The 23,636-nt window shown below is 41.5% G+C and overlaps 1 long non-coding RNA gene across 1 annotated transcript; it reads right to left on the bottom strand.

Moving 5' to 3' along the window:
• Window positions 1-7,751: 7,751 nt before the first annotated feature.
• LOC108592841 (uncharacterized) lies at window positions 7,752-20,250 on the bottom strand. Its single transcript, XR_001913136.5, has 2 exons — window positions 20,104-20,250; window positions 7,752-10,616 (listed from the first exon to the last, which is right to left on the bottom strand). It is a non-coding gene; the product is annotated as an uncharacterized LOC108592841 (long non-coding RNA).
• Window positions 20,251-23,636: the final 3,386 nt, after the last annotated feature.

Genomic DNA, 23,636 nt, shown 5'->3' with positions numbered 1-23,636 from the left:
GAAAGTTTTATTATTGATTAAGGGATGACGACCACAGAGGGATGAGAAAGAATCCTATCATATTTATTCTCGAAGGAAATTTCAGTTGTAGATAAGTGGATGCCAGAACGCCCCAAGATAACAAACTGGCAAAAAGATTTTAAAGAGAAAAAGATTGTCTTTCTATTCATTTCTATCAACTAACTCTTGAGAATTGATCTGAAAAAAGGACAGAAACTACATGTTGGCAAACAACTTGCTAGCTGGGTTTGCTTCCTCTGGCTGAATTGAACTGATTGCCCAGCTGTCAAGTGTCACCAGAACACCCTTCATTAGGGAAGGTGAGGAAGGAAATCCTATGTGGTAACTAAACCTCATGCCTCTTGGAAAGTCAGAAGGAGATGGGCTTCAGGGATGCCAAGCTGCTGGTACAGCATTTTTTTGTTTTCTTTGAACCCTTTCTACTCTTCGGTAGCAATATGGTGACCTGTAGACTGTAAACTCATCATCTTTTCAGACTGGCCCAGTGGCAGGGTTCTAGGTGGAAGGTGACTTCCACCAACATCCTTTGCAACCCATCATGCATATACTTATACATATATATACATGTGTACATACATACATATGTGTATATATACACACATTCAGGTAAGATCAAGGCTCAGAAAATGCTGTTTGGTAGAAGAGACCTTCAACAAGCCAAAGAGGGTCAGAGTCCAGTCATGGTACATGTGAACACAAGGACCTCATTCTCCAGTGCCTAGAAAATTCCTGGCATGTAGAGGGTGCTCAAAAAATATTTTTTGAAGGGCAAAGAGGGAGAAAGAAGAGGACAGCCATGAAACTCTTACTGGATAAACTTTTTTTAAAAACGAAAAAGAACAAAATTGGCAGATCTTCTTATACCTAAGTGGAGACGTATTGACCACCTCTAATATGTTTAATATGGCACCCAAGATGTATTGATTACCTATATTTAATATGGCACCCAAAATATAAGCCATAACAGAATGAGATTCCAATCACGTTTTAGTCAGAAAGCAGGTTTGTTTCTATGAACTAACTCTTGAGAATTGATCTCAAAAGAGGACAAGAAACCACATATTGGGAAAGCAGTGAATCGTATGCCTTTCATTATGAGCATGTTCTCTGCTGTTCGGCACCAGCCACTTCCCCTATCTCTATATCAATTTGTGGTTTGAGAACCCTACCCAAACTCATACCAAATAGCACACCCTCAATTTTCTTTGCCATCTAGTATACACTTTAAATGACACAGTAGCACCGAGACTTTTCTAAATGCTGAAAGCACTGAATGAAACAATTGTGCATTGTGTTAATGATGGGGAGGATGGAGAAGGTAACAATTGTGCGGACAAAGAATCAAGGCAAAATAGAATGTTTCTTCTTTTGTATTGGGGAAAAGTTTTAGCCACAAACATGATACTGCCTTTCTTATTGTTCATGGCATTGGTGATCCTTCCTCATTCGCGGAATAGCACCTAGTGTTGACCCTTGGTGGGTCTTCAGTAAACACAGCATTTATTAAGTTTAATAAAATCCTCCACATCTGGCTTGAGTAGCTATCTCAAAAATGCTTTCCCTGCCCTTGAAGCTGAAGCCCACTGCTCTTCTCGTCTCCTTTCTTTGTTTGGACACCTTCATTTTGGCTTTAGCTACATAAGGCACTTGGGAAAATGACTGCCCTAATCATAATCTTTAAGATCTCCACAGAAGGTGTCTATAGCTGGAATTTCCTCATTACTTTAATGTCCTTTTAGTCATAGCTTCATGGGCCTATTATGTGTAAATTAGAAACACATTATTCCACCAGCAAAGCTTTCCTTTCAAATGCACAGAATTTTATAACCTGTCACAATGTATTAAATTCTAGATTGTTTGTAGTGAAACTGACTTTTTTCTGTAAGAAGATGTCAAAGGATCTTAATTTCACCTAATTCTGGCAACCAAAGCAAGTCTCCTCTACTTAATAGCTGGCAATGGCCTCCGCAGCAAAATGCTTCCAGGGACAATTGGAAATTACAAAGATAATAGTGTGTTTCTTTAGATTAGTATCACCTCTGAAATGTGAAGCTTTTGCCAATTCAAAGCTGTTTTGCTGCCATTTTAAAACTGAATTTCCTGAAAAGTGGTTAAATATTAAGAAAGGTTGACATAGGTAGACAAGAAGACAGAAAACAGGAAAGTCAATGGGCAGACTGAGAATAACCTGTACAGAGTTCTGGAATTTCAAATGGGCTACTTCCAAATAAGGGAAAACTTGGCAGGCATGGGTTTGGAATCTTCTTTAGTTTGTCCTTCTTAGCAGAGTCTGATACTCTCATTCCTATTGCTTTTTGGCTTCATGGCCATCAACTGGAATATTTCCAAGGATGATACATTTTGGGTGGGAAAATCATTATTTCCTTCACAACCAGCTTGTAAAGTGTGATATAAACTCAGCACTGGAGTGAAGAGTTTGCCACTAGGCATCCACTCTCTATCTTTGGATATTAACTCAAATATCTAACACCAAGGAGACATTATTGGACAATTCAAGGAAAGCTCTGTGCTTGATGAAAAGTAACCAACAAAAATAGCTAATATGGATTAAACACTAGGCATGATAATAAGTGCTTAATATGCACGATCTTATTTAATCCTTAAAAAACGCCCAGGGAGTAGATTTATTATTGCCCCTGTTTTACAGAAGATGGTCCTGTGACCAAAGAGGTGAGTTAGGGTTTGAACTCAGGTCTTCCTGAGCTTACACCTTAAAACTTTGTTCTAATAAGATCAGAAGTTTCTCCTCTCTCTCTTTTCTCTCTCTCAGTCTTCGCATAAGATCCACCTCCCTCTTTCCTAAGAACCCGGGAATGTCAGACTCTCTATAAGCACGAGCTGACCTCAATCATAAAGGAGATTCTGAGCCAGATATTAGAGCTTCTTGTCGGTACCCCTAGATATCTCTGCATGTACTTAGCCATAGTGCTTTTGTTCCGCATTAAGTAGGGATGCTGTGTGGCTGAAGATATTCCTAAAAGACAGGAGCCTTCATATTCAAGACAAGCATGTTACAGACAGATTTCCAAGGTACTTCAACTGACTAATCAATTCGATCAGTTTGGGAACGGAACAATCACGAGTTGTCTTGGCATTGTGCCCATGAAGTTTTAGCCAGAGTCAGTTGACTTCTGTGAATCTTTCATTCCAGCTGCTTGGCCCTAGTATGCAAACCAGTTGGTAGATGTTTTTTACTTTTCTCTCATTAAAAAAAAATACTTTATTTTCCTTCTATTTTTTGGTAAATTCTACCTGAAAAAGTCTAAGCTTGATATTAAACTATTTTACCAATTATCCTTATGGTAATGTCAAACGTGGTGTGCCCTAATTTAAGTATTAACAATAAAAATAATTACATTTGCTCTGAAATAATAACAGCATATACCTGTCATGCTTCCTAGGCTATAATTTTTTATTTGTGTTTCTTTGCATGTGGTTTCCAATAAATTCATTTTCAATAATAAAATTCTCAAAATCATATTGTCATTTTTGTTGTGTTGTCACTTGGGAAACTTGAACAATCTCCTTTAGGACAGATGTGGCTGAGTGCCTCATACTTGAACAAGGGCTATCTTTTCATCAAGTGACCACTGGGTTGCAATTAATAGAAACTAGATAAAAAGCAAAATGTACTTTACCAAGAAAGTGTTTTAAAAATAGAAACCAGAGCAAAAAACATTTGCCAATGAACCAGAAAGTTCTTACCCAAAGCATTCTAACTCATCCAATTCCAGGCTTCTATTTATTCATTTACTCAATCCAGTAAGATGTACTGAGCATCATGATCCACCAATTACTGGGGACACAGAGATGGGGTATGCATTAATGTGTTCTCACATTGCTATAAAGAAATGCCCGAGACTAGGTAATTTGTAAAGGAAAGAGGTTTACGTGGTTCATGGTTCCACAGGCTGTACAGGAGGCATGGCTTGGAAAGCATCAGGAAACTTACAATCATGGTGGAAGGCAAAGAGGAAGTAGGCACATCTTACATGGCCAGGGCAGGAGGAAGAAATGAACTAGATCTTTTAAAAAAACAGAAGAGAACCAGATGTTTTAAAGAACCAGATCTCATGGGAACTCACTATCACAAGAACAGCAAGGGGGAAATCTGCCCTCTTGAGCTGATCACCTTCCATCAGGCCCCTCCTCCAACACTGAGGCTTACAATTTAACATGAGATTTTGGCAGGGGCACGGACCCAAAGCATATCAGGGTGCTGGTATCTTTGCCTTCAAGGAGCCTCATCTTCCCTCCCTTGGTACTCCTTCCTTCAGAGTGTCTCTCTTCATGTCCTATTGCTTAAAAATAATGCAAAAGACAGGAGTGGGTTAAGGAGAAGTTATAAAATGGTCATTCACTCTTACTTTTTTTTTTATTTTTGAGAGAAGGTATCTCTCCGTCACCCAGGCTGGAGTGCAGTGGCATAATCTCAGCTCTCTGCAGCCTCCCCCTTTCAGGTTCAAGCGATTCTCCTGCCTCAGCCTTCCAAGTAGCTGGAACCACCATGCCCAGCTAATTTTTGTATTTTTAGTAGAGACAGGGTTTCACCATGTTGGCCAGGCTGGCCTCGAACTCCTGGCCTCAGGAGATCTGACTGCCCTGGCCTCCCAAAGTGCTGGCATTACAGACTTGAGTCACCACACCTGGCCTTAAATTTCTTAAATATTAACTTTGAACACTGGAATTGTGGGCTTTGTTAAAATGAGTACTTAGGTAAATTTCTGTGGAATGCAGTACTCATTAGCTTCAAGGAAAATACAACTCAAAGTTTAAAAAACTGAATTCAGTAGGTCAGTAAGACAGACATGATTATTTCCTTTGACTGGCACTTAAGGCTCTAGCACTTAATAAATCTCCTAATATCTCTGTTATCATCAGGCCTTTGTCCTGCTCAGCTGCAGGCGCAGTGGTTCTCCAACATGGCGCTCACCCTCGCTATCACCTGGAGGACTGGTGAAAGTCCCCATGGCTGGGGCTCATCTCCTGAGTTCCTGATTTCTTAGGTCTTGGCTGGGACCTGAGAGTCTGCATTTCTAACAAGTTTCCAAGTGATGCTGCTGGTCTAGGGACCACACTTTGAGAACCATTGATCTAAACAAATGTCACTCCAAGGGCCACGTGCAGATGTGAACTAATTGTTACTGATCTGCAACAAGGTAAGCACGGAAATTGAAAGTATAAATTTGAATGTTTTATAATTTCACACTTTTATGGCTTCTTAGTGCATGATCAGTGCACACACATCATTAAATAGGGGATAGATGAGTTCAGAGTTGTCACATTTGCATCATGAGGCATATGTGGGGCAAGGTGCTGCGGGAGCCCACATTTCATTCTATGGCAGATTGAAAACATAAAACACTGGTCATTTACCATGCATAGCTTGAGAACCACCACTTCCTAAACCATCATACTATATTGCCTCATTATTTAAAAAACAAATAAATGGCTAACACACAAATGAGTCAGGTTCATTTTTTTCTCATATTGTATGGGAGAAGTAGGAAGAGGAATGGGCCAGACCTTGGCCTGGCACCCACTTCCTCAGGAGGCCCAGGGGAAATGGACAGGGCTGAAAAGACTGGCTCCAAGTGTGACACTACACTCATTCTGGGGGCAGGTCTGAACGGAGAAATTGACCAGTCAGAATTAGGATGCCCATTCCTGCTTGAGGACTGAACTGAGTAACCACGAAGGTTGGATGCTTCCCAGTGAGGTCAACATGTATCCCTCAATTACAGGCAGTCAAGGTGGCTTGAAATCCAATACAGAAGATTCTCAATTGCCACAAGTTACCTAAACCTGAGGTCTGGGAAACTGACTTACAGCCTGGTCTTGAGCATGACTGTGCCTGCAGATGGAGACCAAAAGCAGCCCTGGCCATATCACACCTGGTAAGGCAGGCTCAGGAAAAGGGAGGGTTAGAAATAATCTCTTGATCTCAGCTACTTAGGCTGGCATTTTCTTTTATATCTTTAAACAGTTTTATTAAAATTCCCAATGATCCGATTCCTAATTATGAGGATTCAGCTGTTCTCCACCATCAATTGTAGGGTTCTCTTGAGCTGACTAGAAGGATAGCCATGTGAATGAGGCCTTCTCTGATTTTAAAGCTCGATGAATGTGCTCCAAATGGACTTTGCTAACTGTCTTTCCTAATGGATCTCCTGATAGCTCTACAGTTTTACTAGCAGCGATTTATTTTTTAATATTTTGCACTTCAAGCTCTGATAAATTCAGTGTTCCTTCTAAGCACTTGTACAAATTAGACTGCAGTCAGAGGAGTTCAGCATTTTTACATGTTCAATACACCAAGACCTGAAAAGCAGCTCATAGCTGTCTGCTTACTTCTCTGGTCCTCACTGAAGTCTGCTCTGCTCCACAGCCTTCCTTGGTTGGAGTCATCCCAAGAAGAGGTTTTCATTACTTCACATCTAGAAATAGACTTCAGCTTGCTCTAATGATCTCCAGTCACCAGTTTGAAGAGTGCCCTTAAATGTCCACTAGTTGCTTCTGGAACTTCATTCTTGCAGCCAAAGAACAAACTGCCCCCAAAGTGCTGCAGACTGGCTGACACACAGCAGTGCTACTGCCTGCTGATAAACATGTGAGTTTTAAGACCATCAGCAAGGAAACTGGAAAGCAGTGGGACATGAGGCTTCCCACTGGGGTCAAACTTGGGTTTGAATCTTGCTGTGTCATTTAGAATGCTTTTGATTGCAAGTAACAGAAAAACAAGTGAAACAGGTTTAACACCAAAACTTAGTGGCTGATATTGGAGCAGAGGAGGAGCACACTTCCAGGTTGGTTGGTCCAATAGCCAGTGGCTGCTTTACTCTCCACTCAGCTGTTTCAACTCCATCCTCAGACTGATTTCCCAATTCCCCTCAGGGCTACAGGCCGGCTCCAGCAACAAGTAAGGCTAACTGCTTACTCATTAAGGGCCAGCCGGATAAAGAGACGGACAACTGCTCTCCACCAGTTGTCACACTGCCAATTGGATTGACCACGGGAATGTCCTGCACTGATTAGCTAAGGTCTGGTTTATCTGAGCCATCCAACGAAACCAAAAGAAATAGGATTACCACAATTGTTTTAAATCAATCACAGTCACTCGATGGAGTTGAGGATGGAGCTAATCACACCAAACCAGAAGGAAGTGCACCTGGGGAAGAAGAAATGGCTACTGGGGAAACAAACATGACATTCATGATACTGGCTCCGCTGTTTGTGTTCTCTTAGCCTAATCTTTTAACATCTCTAAACCTCAGTTTTCTCATTAGTAAAACAAGATCGCCTCAGTATCGATCTTCCTGGCTGTCATAGAGATTAGGAAAAACATAGGATCATAAAGAGCTTTGCACTGGGCCTGGCACACTGTAAGGGCTCAATAAAAATTATGAGGGAGAAGATAAGTGAAGGGAGGTGCCCATTGCATTTAAACATGATACTCTTTACAAGGCTTATTTCAAGTGTCTTTTTCCTTAGCTTATGCATGTTCAGTGGCCATAAATGAACAACAAAGACTCTGTTCAAAAACACCATTTATAAAATGACTCATCAGGACATCATTTAAGTGAAGAAACTCAATCTAGGCTTTTCTAACACATGCAAAGAATATCTCTGAGTAGTGAGTTTAATACTACTACTAATAATAATGTTAAAACCCAAAAGATGAAATAAAGAAAATGAAGATAGAAGAGAGAAGTAGTTACAATTTATTGAGCATTCAGAGGTGTTATACAAAGCACTGTACAGGCATTGCGAGCCCTTGACATTAATTTTATTATGTCTCCGCCTTCCATTGTAGGGTCCTCTTGAGCTGGCTACAAGGACAACCATGCATATGAGAAACACATTTACAGAAGTTGAAGAGTTTGCCCAAAGTCAATAGCCATTAAATGAGAAAACCTGGATTTGAACCCAAATTAATATGACTCCAAAGTTTATTTCATGTTCTCTATACCAAAACCATTTGTAAGGGAGGGTACCCCATTCATTCATGTGTTTGTTCATTCATTCACTCACTTGAGCTCTCAACAGCTGGTCCCAGAGCCCCTGCCCCAGGTCAGACACTACTTGATGTTCGGAGAAAGGAAGATGAATAGGACACAAAGGTACTTTCAAGATCTCCACAGTGTCTACATCCTGGGACACCTGGCTTGTTTTTAGGAGTTCCCCAGGGCGAGCTGTGAGGGGCAGGGTTTTGTGCTCTTTTCTCAGTCAAATGAGAAGCGTTGGATCACTGAGGGTAATGGAGGCTGGCGGGGGGCTGCTCTCCCCGACTTCCCTCCACCATCTGCTTTTCCCAATGAGACAGTTTAATCTTGTGATATCTCAGGGTGAAAGCATTGGGACCTCAGAGGTCACCTTAACTCTCCATAATCCTGCTCCAAAAAAATAATTGTTTCAAAGGGAAATGGAGTGACCAGTCAGATTCCTCTATTTTGGAATCTGGACTAGACAACGTGAATGGGTCTCAATGTTTATACTGTCAATTCTGTTCAATTCATGCAGCTGTGCCAGGGTGGCTTGTGTGCTGCACATAGGGCTAGGTGCCAGGGATGCATTAATATGTCAGCATCACAGTGCCCCCGACCTGGGTACACAGGCTGGCAGAACAGACAAGCAGATAGAGAATATGGCATATATTCTAATAGATCCCTGCCTAGTATGCTTCAACGTGGCTGAATAAGTTGCTAAGATTTGTGTTACATTTTGGAAAATAAGTCCAGACTGGTTGGTAAATGCCCTCCTGCCTGCCCATGATCCATCCATCCACCTGCCCCCTGGATCCATCTTCTACCCTTCCTGCCCTGACCCTTTCTCCAGTATCACTCTCCTCCTGCTATGCACCCACTTGCCCATGACCCAAAAACTGAATCTTTTAAATCCCTCCCCAGAACCACAATAGCCATCTGTTTTGATGGGTCCACATCTGTGCCAGAACAGTAGTTAAATACTAAAATGTCACCCCTGAATAAAGACACATACCACAGGCTTCCTGGGAGTCCAGGAATGGGGAGAAAAAGTTGGGACCAACCAAAAGGGAAACTGCCTCTGAGAACACATACTGGTGGAACATTTTTGCTTCCTTGGATCTCTGACCACGCTTCAATTATGGTCCCAGCACTTCTCAAAGCTCCTCTCCCTTTTCTCCCATCCTGCAGCCATCCTGCTCTGAGGCTCAAGGCAGCTGCTTACTGCTGAAGTCAATCAAAAGGCGACAAGATGCGTCTCAAGCATGGGGCTCCCAGAAGTGGGGGCGTGCCTCCAGGGAATAAGCTTCTGTGTGCACTTTGGTTTTGGTTTTTGTAGAAAATAAAGGACAAGCAAGAGGCTGGGTTCCTTTTAATTGATGATGGAAACTCTAACCCTTAGGATGCTTTTGTCTGCAAGTTAAAAAACAGAAAGATTCAAATGACTTACCAGAAGGGAAAATTCAAAACAAGAGTAGTGTGGATCCCAGGCTTGATTCAACTTGTGTCCAGGTGACCTCAACAGGGTTCCATGTTTCTCCCATGTCTGTGCTTTGCCCCTCTCAGCTTAACTTCAGACTCAGTCAGGGCCCCTTATTGTTGCAAGATGGTGGGCGGTATACAAAATCTAAAAAGCTGTATTTTTCTGGTATTTCTGTCCTTAGAAAGAGGAAACCTTTCCCAGATGTTCCCAGTTGGTGTGCTGGTCTATCTCATAGTCAGAAAGGGGTCACATGTTCACCCCTGATTAATGGCCCATGAAGGGATTGCAGCAATAATTGCTGGCTTTTAAAATCAAGATTCTCCCTTAGAGTTGGAATAGGAATCTCTCTCCAAGTTTCACGGGGATCTGCTAGCAAATGAATGTCATGGGCAACCAGTAATTGATGCTACTAGAACCTACTGGAAAGAAAAAGGCCGAATTAAAGCAGATGGTGTTGGTGAACAAGGTGGAGTGCATGAGAGTGTCTCACTAGCGACTAGAGGTTAGAAGCAAAGGGCTTTGGGGTAAGGAAACCTAATTTAGAGTGATAGTATTACCTGGGCCATTGTTGCAGTTATTTATTACTATATAACAAGCACCCAAACTTTGGTAGCTTAAAACAACTATCTATTATTGCTCACTGTTCAGCAATCAGTTTGATGATTCTTCCAATCTGGGCCAGGCTCAACTGAGTTCACCTGGATTCTCTCCTATGTCTTCAGGAGGCTGCTTGGTCTAGGACAGTCTCTGCTAGAATGGCTTATTGGCTCCATGTGGTCTCTCATCCTCCAACAGGCTAGTCCAGGCTTGTACATCTGGCAGCCCAGCAGTTTCCAAGAGAAAAAGCAGAAGAGTAGGAGGTCTCTTGAGACCTAGGCTCAGACCTAGGACACTGTCAGCAAAGCCTGGTTCTCTTGTCCAAACGGAAACCATAAGAACAGTCAAAAGCTGTGAAGTCACATTGTAGAGTGTGGATTCCAGGAATAACGAAGAATTATAACCACTTTGCAATCAATCTACCGCAGTGATATTTGAAAGACCTTTCTCTTCTTTGTACCACAGTTTCATCACTTTTCATATGGCTCGAATAAAGGTATCCACCTCAAAGTCTTGAGAATTAAATAAGAAAACACATATAAAGTACTTAACATAGTGTTGGGCTCGTAGTAAGCATTAAAAAAGTATTAAAGTATTAGCTCTCATTATGTTTGCGTATTGATGATCACAACGCTAGTTTATATTAATGCTTATGATGATACCGAGTTTCTGTCCGCTGGATTTTAACTCCCTTTAGGATATACATCTAGTGAAACTGTGTCCAAAAAAGTCTAGCCTTTGTGGAAACACTTGTTGGCAGAGCAGAAGGCTACTGATCAGAGTAGGGCAATTGTTAAGAGTTCCCCATCTGCCTCCCCACGCTGTTTGGTGAGTATCTTTCTCCTTAGATTTTTGCTGTGCTGGCTGCTGGGGAGCTCCCTGAGCTCCTCGTCTGCTCCTCAATTGGAACTCTCTAGGGAAGCATAGTTTCACACTGTGATTTCAGCAGAAACCAAGAATTTTGGCCAGCATTGCCCCCTGAAGGAGAGGAGCAGGCTTCACTTCTGCAACAGCTGATTTTCTGTTCCTTTCTGCTGTTGCCTCTGTGCTCAGTGCTGAACTCCCTGGAAATGATCATGAGATTCAGGGTGGCCAGGGTGGGCAGTGAGGAAGTAGAGAAGTCTCCCCACCTCCTCTCATGCCTACTCCTTGTCAAGTCTCCAAGAATTAAAACCAGCTGGCAATTTCCTGGAAAAAGGGAATCGGTCTCTTAAATCTTGAGAAAAGAAAAATGGTGTTTTTGTTAATGGCTCTTTTGTTCCTGATGATCCCAGCATTTGTACCCCATGCAGACTCTGAACAGGCACAGGAGCTCGTTCCACGAGGCAGCCTGCTAATTTCATTTGCCACCACAGTTTTCCCATCTGCTAAGGGACGCACCCAGACAATTTTCCATGTATAATTCACAGTCCTTTGCAATTTAGGTTCAAACAGAATCAACAGCTTGATCAAGATGCCATGGCAAGGATTTCAAGGGCAGCACTTCCATTGCCTCCCATCTTTTGTGAGTGCATCCTCTTTCTGGCCTGTTCTCTGCGTCTCTGTTTCTCTCTCCTCCTACCTTGTCTCACAGTCCCTCAGAATTTTTATTTGTCCTTCTCTTTCATTAAGCACAGTATTTCTGCTTTGCAAACGTGCAGGTCTAACAAGATTCCTCCTATCGATTACACACTGATGACCATTGTTGGTCCCCAACTTGCTAATTGCAGCCCCCACTCCCACTTCATCTGGCCAGGGCTAAGACAGATGCTCAATTTGCATTCTTTATGTCTTTATGTGTTTCTGGTGATGGCTTTTGCATAACATATGTAAAATATTGCTGATATCAATAATTCATTTGGCTTGAAATGTTCAAAACATAATGAAGAATTGGGAGGTGGGGGGACCTGGTTTGTGTAAACTCAAAAACCATCAGACAGCTTTGCTCTCATCTGTTTCTTAGAAAAAAGTGGGTGTTTGCTCCTCGCATTGGAACATGGCTTTTCATGAGGGTTCTCCGGATTACCCTGGACAGTCAGGTAAGCTCTTTTGCTTATAGAGCTTTGGTTCCATTTGGGCTGTCAGTACCCTTCTTTTGAAAGGGCAGGGCAAGGGACCAAGGCTCATTTTAAAGTTCAAACACAAGCTCATTGCCACATTGCAACTACAGCTGAAGAACATCAGAGCAAGGATATCTCAGACCATGTCTAATTTGAACTCCACGTTTTGTTGAGGAAGAGACTGAGGCTCAGAAACAGGCAATGATGATTCACCAAGGTCACAGAACTGCCACCAGCTAGTTCTATGGTCTATCATTTTATTGGCCCTTAAATTCTCTCCAATAAAACAGCAACATTAAAGGGATCAGTCACTACTCTAAGCACTTCACATGTATTATCTCATTTAATCCTCCTAAAATACTCATTCACTGGGACTTGTTGCTATCACCTTCGTTTCATAGATGAGACGACTGGGATACAGAGAAGGAAAATAACTTGCCTAAAGTCACACTGCACTAAGTAGCAGAGTTGGGATTAAATCCAGGTAGCCTGGTTTAAGACTCACCAATTTAACCACTCTGTTCTCCAACCTCACTGAACTGCCCCATTCCCCATAGAATAATGCCCAAATTTCTTATTTTGCAACATAAAGTCTCTACTCCCAGAAAAGCAGCCTGGTATTGGGAAAGGCAGTCTAGCATGGGCAGTCTTGTGACTCCTGCTTGCCCATATAAGAATGGGCCTTGGGCCGGCCTAGAGCTCTTCCTTACCAAGAGGTAGGGGCCCTCACAACCTGTGCTGGGCCTGTCACCTTGTGCAGGAATCTTCCTCTATTTCAAGCTTAATGAATGCATCTAGACTGCTCAGGCTCATGCATCGATGGCCCTCAGGTATGCCCCCTCATCCGCCCCCCCACCCCTTTTCTGCAATTCAGGCCCCTCATGGGAAAGAGGGCATGGTCCTTCTATTCTCCACAAAGTGGGGTGCATGTAGCCACATCACCCACTTTTGCTGCAGGGTGGAACGGTGGACCTAGGGGCAATGCACTGCCAGCTGGATCTCATGCACACTGCCTCTACTCTCTTGCTGTAGGAGAATCGAATATAGAACTGAGGAGGCTGGAGTATGTGTGCTCGGCTAGCAGTCTCTAATCATGCACTGGTCTCTTCCTCAGGTGGCACTCATTTGCCTTTTCACCTTGGCTGTACCCATCATATTCTATTCTGCCACACAGCCTGACACCCAGGGAACTGTTTACTGAAGCTGTGATTCTGCTGATGACTTTTGGCTATTCACATGCATTCACTCTTCTTTGGGTACAGCACAGATTTTCTCCTGGAGAGATACCCTTGGCTCCAGGAGAAGGCATGTGACTCAGGACTGGCCCATTAGAGCATCCCATTCCATGTATGAGCTGGGCATGTGCTCCCCTCAGAGCCATGAGCAGGAAAAAGACTTGCTTTTACTGTCAAGAGAGAAGTAAGATTCTCTCTTCTTCACCAGAGCTCCCAGAGCTAAGGACATGAGGTAGGAGTTATCCACAGTCATCTCAAGAATAAGGACATTATGGGCCAGATTGGAGCTGAGATAGAGAGGTAGAGAGACACAGGGTCTCTTTGATACTCTTAGCTCCTACCTCAAGCTGAGCCCAAAGCCAACTACTCTCGAGATTACTAAATTCCATGAGCCAGACGTTTCCTTTTTGCTTAAGCCAGTTTGATTTAGGTTCCGTACTTGAAGTGAAAACTTTTGAATGATTACTAAACTTCACCAAGTTCTTAGTCTCTCCACCTGGCTCTGCTGCCTCAAGCTCCCTCCTGTTTGAATTTCCTCTTTTCTCAAGCTGAAATGTCAGTGAGAAGACGCAAGTCAAACATCTTGTTGTATTTTGCCTGTCTCCCTTCTCTACAGTGAGAGAGAACAAACAAATAAACAAAAAAACCTAATCTGCCTTTTTCTCAGTGCTGTATCCCCAGTGCCTTGAATAGGTCCTGGGACAGCAATAGGCACCCAACAAATACTGTTGAATAAATGAATGAAGCTTTCCCTGATCATCTTCCCTCTCCTCTCTTTATTCTAAGTTGCTCATCCACTATCAGACAGTGTTACATGATTCATCTTACATACTCACTTTCCCAAATTATGAATTCTTTAAGGGAGCTGATACGTCTTCATGTTCCCCATGCCTAGCAGAGTTTCTGGCATATTGATTTTATTTCATTCACTCATAAAATTACTCCAGCAAGAGCTCTCATGCTCTGATACAACCCACGATGTGCCCAATCCTGACAATGCCTCTGAAGAAGTGGCCCATACTCCAAATTGTCCCTCTCTATACCCTCCACATCTTCACTCCTCTGGTACCTGTCCTCACCTTCTACTAGGAGGAAAGGCATGGACAGCTATGAGACTTTAATTCAATACTTTTCTCAGGGTGCTTGCATTATTAAACAGGATGCATATTACTCCAAAGGGTGATTTCTTATGAAATAAGTATGAAATATTACTCTTATTACTTCAGAAGGTAATTTCCTATCATGAAATTTCAAGCAGTGAGGTCAAGTAGGGTGAATAATTGCAGACAGCGTTGGAAAGCTAGTGTTGAGCGCTTTAAATTAGAACCCTCAACTGCCTCTCCTGAATGTCTGTCCTCAACCTAAAGAGATTGCTGGAAAAGCCAGAGCAGCAGTCTAGTGATGCCCCAGAAAACAGTCTTTCCCATGAGGTCAAAAAATAAGAGATCATTTCCATATCTGTAGGGAAGTGGAGCTAAGGAATAGTAATCATCTGCTGGTTGCACCACAAACTTCTTCCGTTTCCTTTTGTTTCTCACTCCCTTTATGACCCTTTCTTTCTTCCCACTTTTTATCTTCCTCTTGTCACAAAACACTTTCTTCAAATACTTGAAGCATGCATTTAATTTGGTACCACTAGCTACACATTGATACAATCTCTTGTGCAATTTGGAGAATGGATTTACAAACTTTATATGAAAGAACAAGCCCTTTTCCTTCTCTCTCAGAGAAGGAAATGAGATCAAGGACTCTCAGCTAAGAACATAACCGAGCCTTATTCATATAATAATCTTCAGGTTTTTTTCTCTTGAAAACTAAGGGAATGTCCATCAAAGGCCCAAAGAGGAGGAAGAATATTTGGAGAGAGGGATATAGAGGAAAGAACCAAGCAACAGGACATGGAATTCATGGAGATTAGGCATATCTATCCAATTACAGCACAGGAAATGTCTCTGCTCTTCTTAAAGAGTTTGGGTAGTCCTGTCTGAGAGACTTAATGCTCATTTCAGGAGATGTGTCTGTGTTTCAGGGCAACAGACATGCCTGTAACTCCAACTGCAAAGGAGACTCAAGTAGACAAGCCCATGGCCACCCTAGGTATGTTTTATATGCCTCCCTCCACTCCCCAAACAGTATTGTCCTTCTATGAGATCTGGGATGTCAATGGCCACCACTTCTGACACTGCTGAAGGTCCCCTCTGCATATGTACTTCTCAGACTTGGGGAAATACACAAAGAGAAGTAGAGCCTAGTATCCTACTTCAGTTCCCACTTCTGTAATTGGTCAGGAAGCCCAACCTGGTCATCACAGCTGCCTTCTCCCCACTCTTTCTATGTTGCCTCTACCCACTGCCAGTAACTCAGCTGGTTAGGCTCTTATCTGATGGGATGAACAGACGTTCACTCTGGGATGATCTGAGTGCTTGATAGCCTTGGCCTTACTGTGTTGCCTCAGTTTTCCATTGCCAGAGATTATTGGGCAAGGGAGGATGGAGCTTGGATTGAAAAGCAGATACAGACTTAAATTTGAAAGGTTGAGAAAGGTATGCAAAGAAAGCATTATTGCCTAAAAGAATTTTACCACGAAGTTGAACCTGAGTCTGATCATGCTTCTAGGTTTAACTAATAATTTACTGGGAAATACAGGGGAAAGAGAGCTTATATTTTTAATAAATTAAGAAGAAAAGTGTAGGAAAGATATTTAAAGACTAAGAAAGGCTAGGAGACTTAACAAACATACCAACCAATTGCCATGTATGAACCTTGTTTGAATTCTGATTTTAACAAAGAGCCTCTTCCCTCTCATTAAGAGGTAAATATTCAGTACTTTTACTTTTCATGTTTAATAGTTTTATCAAAGTTTATAATATATTGTCATTTGTTAAATATCAGTGGAAGAATTTTTTTAATATAAAACATGAGCACAATGAACAAAAATATTAATTTCAAATTAGATACATATTTTTGTTGCAGAGAAGTAAAGCAAAGTGTTCAAGAAAAGTCTTTTAAGCATGAAAATACATTTCAGTAACATAAAATCATAAGGGAGAAGTAGCATATAAACAATGCATTTATAGAGATAAAAAAATGTAAAGTTTCAAGAGCTCCTTTCTATACTTTTTAAAAATAATGAGATAGGCATCAAATAGTTATGATACTTAGATTCTGCGGATACATTTATAATAGTAATATAGGCCAGGCACAGTGGCTCATGCCTGTAATCCCAGCACTTTGGGAGGCCGAAGTGGGCAGAGGATCTTTAAGGCCAGGAGTTCAAGACCAGCCTGGTCAACATAGTGAAATCATCTCTGCTAAAAATACAAGAGATTTAGCTGGGCATGGTTGTGCACGCCTATAATCCCAGATACTCAGGAGACCGAAGCAGGAGAATTGCTTGAACCCAGGAGGCGGAGGTTGCAGTAAGCCGAGATCACGCCCCTGCACTCCAGCCTGGGTGACAGAGCAAGACTCCATATCAAAAGATAAAAGAGTAATGTAACAATAGAAATGCACCAGAAATTGTGACCTTCGTAACTGTCAAACATGCCAGAAATTGCGTCCTTTGTACTGTTAGAACTTGTGATTTAAAAATTTCGATGCTAACTTAAAAGTGTAACAGGGTCCCTAGTTGCAAAATTCTTTAAAGAGAATCTAAGAAAAAGAGATTAAGAATCCTTGCTGAATCCACTTATGCTCAACAATTTTTTTGGACTCGAGTTTGTTTTCTTGCATTAATACCTATCTACTCTTCTCAGAATGCATTTTAGGAAGAAAAATTTATATATTCTAAAGGTCTTTAATTGCTGCATTGGTACCAAGATGATTGTGCTTCTTAGCATCATTTATTCATCATTCATTTACTTAATAAATTTCAGTTGAGCAGATACTAGTCTCAAACACCTGTGCCAGGTCCTAGGGAAATACCCACTGGAATCGGGTACAGATCCTCCTGTTAAGGAGCCTGGCAGTGGATGAATTCTTAAGTCCTAACTTTGATGCAGTCAGATAAGCCCAGTGAGACTCCTGCAGTCACCTACCAAAACCTGAAATGGTCTTAAGAGAGTCTTGTACAACCATTTTGGAAAATAAGTAAAAAATAAAAAATGATGTTTCAAAAGGTATGTTCCAAAATTATAATTCTACTCTTAATTGAAATTGCTTCTTGGTTCTCTGGTGGCACCTCTGAAAAGATAAACTAGAAGCTAATTTATAAAGTTAATATCAGAGATTCTATCCTTATTACTGGCAGAAGAGAAAAAAAGAAAGCTTAAGTAGAACAGGCTATGAAGTGATATCAATAATCCAGATCTGTCACTGTGTGCCCCTAGACTTTGCAGATGCCCCAAAGATTATGTGTACATGGAATTCTGATCTGAATATGATTTATCTGCAGCAGTCTGACCAGCTCTGTCGAACAGAGTCAGCTATATTTTTGGGGGCTTAGAAGATGACATTAATATTGCTCATATTTATCACTGTGAGGAGACATGGCAAGCTGCAATTCAGAGGTCTGTAGGTACAGAGTCACAAGTGTATACTGTTTTTTGATGTATGAATGATGCATGTGTTAAACCCAGCAAGCTTTATTTAAGGAATTTTTTACTCTTTTATGTATTTCTATCTACCTGCCTTCCTTAGCCTACACACATTCACACACTCATTTGTCCATTCTTAGACAAAATAATCCCTTCTTTGATTATTCAGAGAAAAGTCCCTGTGTGCCTAGAACAGTGGCATGCAAAAATCACTGTTTCTTATGAACAGTTCGCTAAGCCTAACTCCTCCAGGGGTATGACAACAGGATGCGGTTCTGCAACTCTGTTTTTTGTTAGTTTTGTGTTTTGTTTTGTTCTCAGCAATCAGAAGAGCAATTGCTCACCTGTTCTCTCAGTGATTACTTAAAACATCAAGAAGGGATCCAGCCCACTGTTCTCAGAGATGGGCTCTAGGCATTATAAACCAGGCATTTCTGCTTGTCAACATTATTCACTCACTCATTCAACAAATGCTTATCGACCACCTGTGGTTTGCAGAGCCCTGGGCCAAGCATTAGAGAGAATTGTCTGTATTTCACAGATTCTGAAACATTTATTTTTCAACATTTGAATGTCTCTGAATGTGAGTTTACTTGGCAAGGTTTTTTTTTTCTTTCTTTCTTTCTTAATGGTACCTAAAACAGTGCTGTCTTACAATCAATGACCTCTCAGATTTGGTGAAATACTACATTGTCCATGACATCTCTGCTTTCACCAGAAAAGGGATTATACAGATTAAGAGGAAGTAAAACTCAACTATCAGCAGGCTTTTCACTGATCATCAACTTTTAGACCAAGAGAAGTCTGAGCTTCTGTGGTTTGAAGATGATCTGTGTGTTTTGTTTCCTCATGCCCTCCCTGGCCTTACAAGCTGTCATAACTTCATATGGATCACCTATTATTATCCTATAGTTCTTAAACTCACAAATTACTTTTTTTATTGATGTTGTGTGTGTGTGTGTGGTGCTTTCTAGAAAATAATTCATTAGGAAATTGATTTTTCATCGTTATCAAAGCCATAATTTGAGGAGACTGTTTCTTAGAATATATCTACAACATGCCAGTGGAAACTAGTGAAAATATTTTTATTAAAGCAAAAGAAATAGTTTCTTGTTTTCCCTTTATTCGTCCAAACATTTACAAACTCTCTGTGATGCATAAGACACTGATAAGTACTGTTAGGAGACAGTGACAAATTGGATACAGTTTTTGCCTTCAAAGGACTTATAATTAAAGGAAAGGTAAAACCTGTAACTACCAATGCTCATATAAGGAAGAATGAGTCCTGGGACCAAGATCTAAGAATATCTGCATGAAATCTGTATCATTCCACAGCATTACATCTGCTATTAAATATAACAACAAAAAAGCTGTCCTTTCTTTTCCTCGGAAACATGGCTACATCGGGTCTACCCACGTAGACCAAAGAACAATGTCTCAAAACAGCTCTTCCATGGTTGATATACAGAGACAACTCCCAACCCCTAACAGGCAGAAAGGACCTCATATTTTGAAAACTTTACAATGCACCAAGTTTTCCATGCCTCATATACCTGCTGTCATTGGTTTGTACCCACTGATTGGTGTTACTACTGTGGTGGTTTCTACCCACTGATCTGTGTTTCTACCCAGTACTCAGGTGCTCCCCTGTTCTCCTGACCCCTCCCTCTCAACTCTTTTAATTGACTTTCAGAAGCTTGCACCTTTAATTCCCTCATAAAATGCTCCCTCTCCTTTATTTGAACTATAGGCTCTGTGAGGACAGGAACCAAGCCTGGATGACACAGAGTAGACATGAGAATACATTTTACTTTGTCAAGGAAGGACAAGAAAGAAGAGAAAATGGCTTCTCAAATACAGGAGTTTAGGAAACTGAAAAAAGCTTCAGGACACCCATAGACCAGGAAATTTTACCATAGAAGGCTAAAAAGTTTCAACCCTGGGTTTCCCTCATGGAAGTATCTGAGAACAGTGAATCTTAATCTTCTTTTTTGCCCCAGCATAGAGGACAGTTGATATTCACATGAATAACAACAGATGGTTGTGGGCAAAGTCAGTTTATCTGGATTTCTCAATTATCGACTTTCAAGCCACCTTTCTGCCCTACTTGCTATGCAAGTGATTAAAAGTGAAGCTAATAAAGAGATAATATTGAATCCATTCTAATCTATGGGGGAAAAGTAAACCCACCTGCAAATTTGGTATTTCATATTTAGTAACATGCTTCTTGAGGCAAACCAGTCTGTGGATGCTCCAACACCGATTCAGCCCCTGGCCCGGCACACCCTCAGGACAGCTTAGCTTGCTGGCGATCCCCTGCCGCAAGATCCAGAAGTCAGAATCTACAGCAACAGGAGCTCTTCCTGCAGCTGGGACCCAGAAACAGTTCTACTTTCTTATTTCAATGCATAAAGGATCTGTAAACAAGAGGAACAAAAGGAAAAGCAGAAACATTATCAACATGAAAAGAAAACCATCCATTCTAAATATGTTCATTTATTTAAAAACACAAAGCTTTATTTCTAGTATATCCAGCTTTATGGTGCCTAATTTTTAGAGCCTCCCATCTTGGGAAGTAAGCTTTGATAACATTGGTTGAGTAAAATGACCTGACTCATCATTCTTCTTCTAGTGATCCAGTCAATGTTTATAGTTTATCTGAAACTCAAATTGAACTGGGTGTTTTGTATTTGATCTGGAATCTTATCCCTAGAGATCTTTGCTTGAGATTCACCAAACACTACTTCTGATCACAAGGATTTGAAGAAGTAAGTACTTAATATGGTGACAGTTCAAGTATTAGGCAGCCTATCAAGAAGAAGGATTGGGGACCTCTTAGCATCTCAGAAATCACAATACAATCGGGGGCCCTACTTGCCTATATGGAAGGGGACTCACATTATCATAGGTGAGAAGAGAAGGCAGCCAGCAACAAAATAAAAGATGAAAGGAAAGCCAAGCACTTCCAAGAATTACAGTGGATACCATCTTCTGGGTCCTGTACTAGGTCCTCTGTGCCACCCAAGAAAGTGAACTCTGTTCAGTCCCCTTCCCTCCTGAACCTCTGAAAAAAGTAGAGAATAAAACTATATAGTTCAGTGGCTTGAAAGCCATAATATTCTAACAGAGGCTCAACTTATGTTCAGCACTTTTTCTTTTGCATCCCAATCAGAGTCAGGACTTTCATGCAAGTTCTCTTAAAGGAAGGTAAATACTTATAGGTGGAAAAAGGATACTAGGTGCCTTGATAAGCTCAAAGAAACAGTTAAATTTGTGTGTGGAATTTTTTTTTTTTTTTGAGATGGAGTTTTGCTGTTGTTGCCCCGGGTGGAGTGCAATGGTGTGATCTCAGCTGACTGTAACCTCAGCCTCCCAGGTTCAAGCGATTCTCCTCCCTCAGCCTTCTGAGTAGCTGAGATTACAGGCATACACTACCATGCCAGGCTAATTTTGTATTTTTAGTAGAGATGGGGTTTCTCCATGTTGGTCAGGCTGGTCCGGAACTCCTACCTCAGGTGATCTGCCCGCCTCAACCTCCCAAAGTGCTGGGATTACAGGTGTGAGCCACTGCACCCGGCAAGTGTGTGTATCATTTAATCACTATATCTGGAATATATAAACATGGCACATATTATCTTTGCCACCCCCCCAACCCCTTGCTTTTTTGTAGCCTCCAAAATTTGATCCAAGTCTGGGAGTTAAAAAGTCCCATTTTGTGTAATCAGGTTCTGGTTGAACATGATTGCTGAATTATTTTAAATTGAAGACACATGTCTGGGGGTTGAGCTGCACGTATTATTTCAGGATGGTGTCCATTAGGGCTTATCCACAGGGGCTATCTTCAACTTTTGCCACATTCACTGCATTCTTTATACATCAGTATCTTCAAAATGGTGAATCATGTATAAGGGACAATTGGAAGGAATATGGTACTCATTAAATCGTGATTTTTTGGAAAATTATCCTGAATGCATTATTCAAACGTGTTTCCAGTCTCCCCTGCTAAGGGTCCCACTGTTGATTGGAAAAGTTCTGCTGGGGGGAGAAAAAAGAGTATTTTAAAGTCAGGAACAATTCATAAATAAATAAAATCCTACAGTTGTGCAAGGCCCTTTTGCAAGCCTAAATCTTTGAAGACTTTACAACTGAATCAACATTTACTTTAACTCCTTGTCAGCCCCAAACACTTTAAATGTCTTAATTGCAGATCTAAATCATTGCAGCTGCCATTGCTTTTTCACTTTGAATGCAGATGTCCCTGAACCGAGGCTTTGTCAGACTTCGCCTTGTAAGGGCGGCCTGTATATTTAAAAATCGTTGCATCATGTCAAGGGCTCCTGCCAGACTTGAAGGTCACCCTTCATGAGGAGCAGTCAGGGTGAGGGGAAATGTATGGCTGAAGTTGTCTGGTGGCCCAACCACACCAGACATCCCTCTACTCCAAAGAGGTCCTTCCTGCTAGGAGCTGGCGTGTCTGCTACATGGTTGTTCATTTGCACGGTTTTATGGAGGTACTATTTACATACCATAAAACTCACTGTTTTGAAGTCTGTAAGTCAATAATTTTTTTCATAAATATTCAGAGTTGTGCAACCATCACTACAATCTAATTATAGAGCAATTCCATCACCCCCAAAATAAACCTCATGCCCATTTGCAGTCCCTCCCTGTTCCCACCTCTGGCCCATGGCAGTCACTAATTTTTCTCTCTATAGATTTGCTTTTTCTGGACATTTTATATGCATGGAATCATACAGTATGTGGTCTGACCTTTTTTACATTGCATAACTTTGAGACGTGTTCATGTAGCATGTAGCAATCCTTTTTTTTCATTGCAAGTAATATTCCATCGTGTAGATATACCATATTTTGTTCACCCAGGCATCCACTGATAGGCATTCATTTGGGTTACTTTCACACTGCCACTATTATGAAAAAAACTTCTGTGAACATATGGGTATTTTTTAATGAATTGGAGGTCAGATTGCTATTGTCATTCACAGTCAACTTTAAGTTGGGCTTACTCTTCACTTTTTTTTTTTTTTTTTTGAGACAGAGTCTTGCTCTGTTGCCCAGGCTGGAGTGCAGTGGCACAGTCTCACCTCACTGCAGCCTCCACCTCCTGGGTTCGAGCAATTCTCCTGCCTCAGGCTCCTGAGTAGCTGGGACTACAGGTGCGCACCACCACATCCAGCTACTTTTTGTATTTTTAGTAGAGACAGGATTTCACCGTGTTGGCCAGGATAGTCTCTATCTCCTGACCTTGTGATCCGCTTGCCTCAGCCTCCCAAAGTGCTGGGATTACAGGCATGAGCCACAGCACCTGTCCAGGGCTTATACTTTTTTCAAGAAGTTACCCATATTGTTGTTAAAGCTGCCTACGGGAACATTTCAGAATAAAGTAGACTCCTGAGTGCTTCAAAAAATAATATTTATCAGAGTGAGACCCTCAGTGATTCCAGGGCATGAAGTGTTTAAGCATAAGGGAAGGACCCACTGGAAGGAAGTTTCGAGACCAAGAGCAATTTGAAGAGCAGCAGGAGACCCTCTATGCCAGTCATGACCCAGAGTTTAAAGAGCTCAGACTCACATGAGCCTGCCACACAATTGTTTCTTCTGGCAGCCTCAGCACTGCCTGACTTCTGAAAGCCCTGCTGACTTAAATAACGTGGGGGCTACTCAGGGAGAAGCAAAGTTGGAAGTGGCAGGAGAGGTGAACAGGT

Source organism: Callithrix jacchus, chromosome 11 (genome assembly GCF_049354715.1).
Source record: "Callithrix jacchus isolate 240 chromosome 11, calJac240_pri, whole genome shotgun sequence".
In the NCBI taxonomy this organism is placed as follows: Eukaryota; Metazoa; Chordata; class Mammalia; order Primates; family Cebidae; genus Callithrix; species Callithrix jacchus.
The sequence above is the reverse complement of the archived record's forward strand: the minus strand, read 5'-3'. Positions and strand labels throughout refer to the sequence as shown.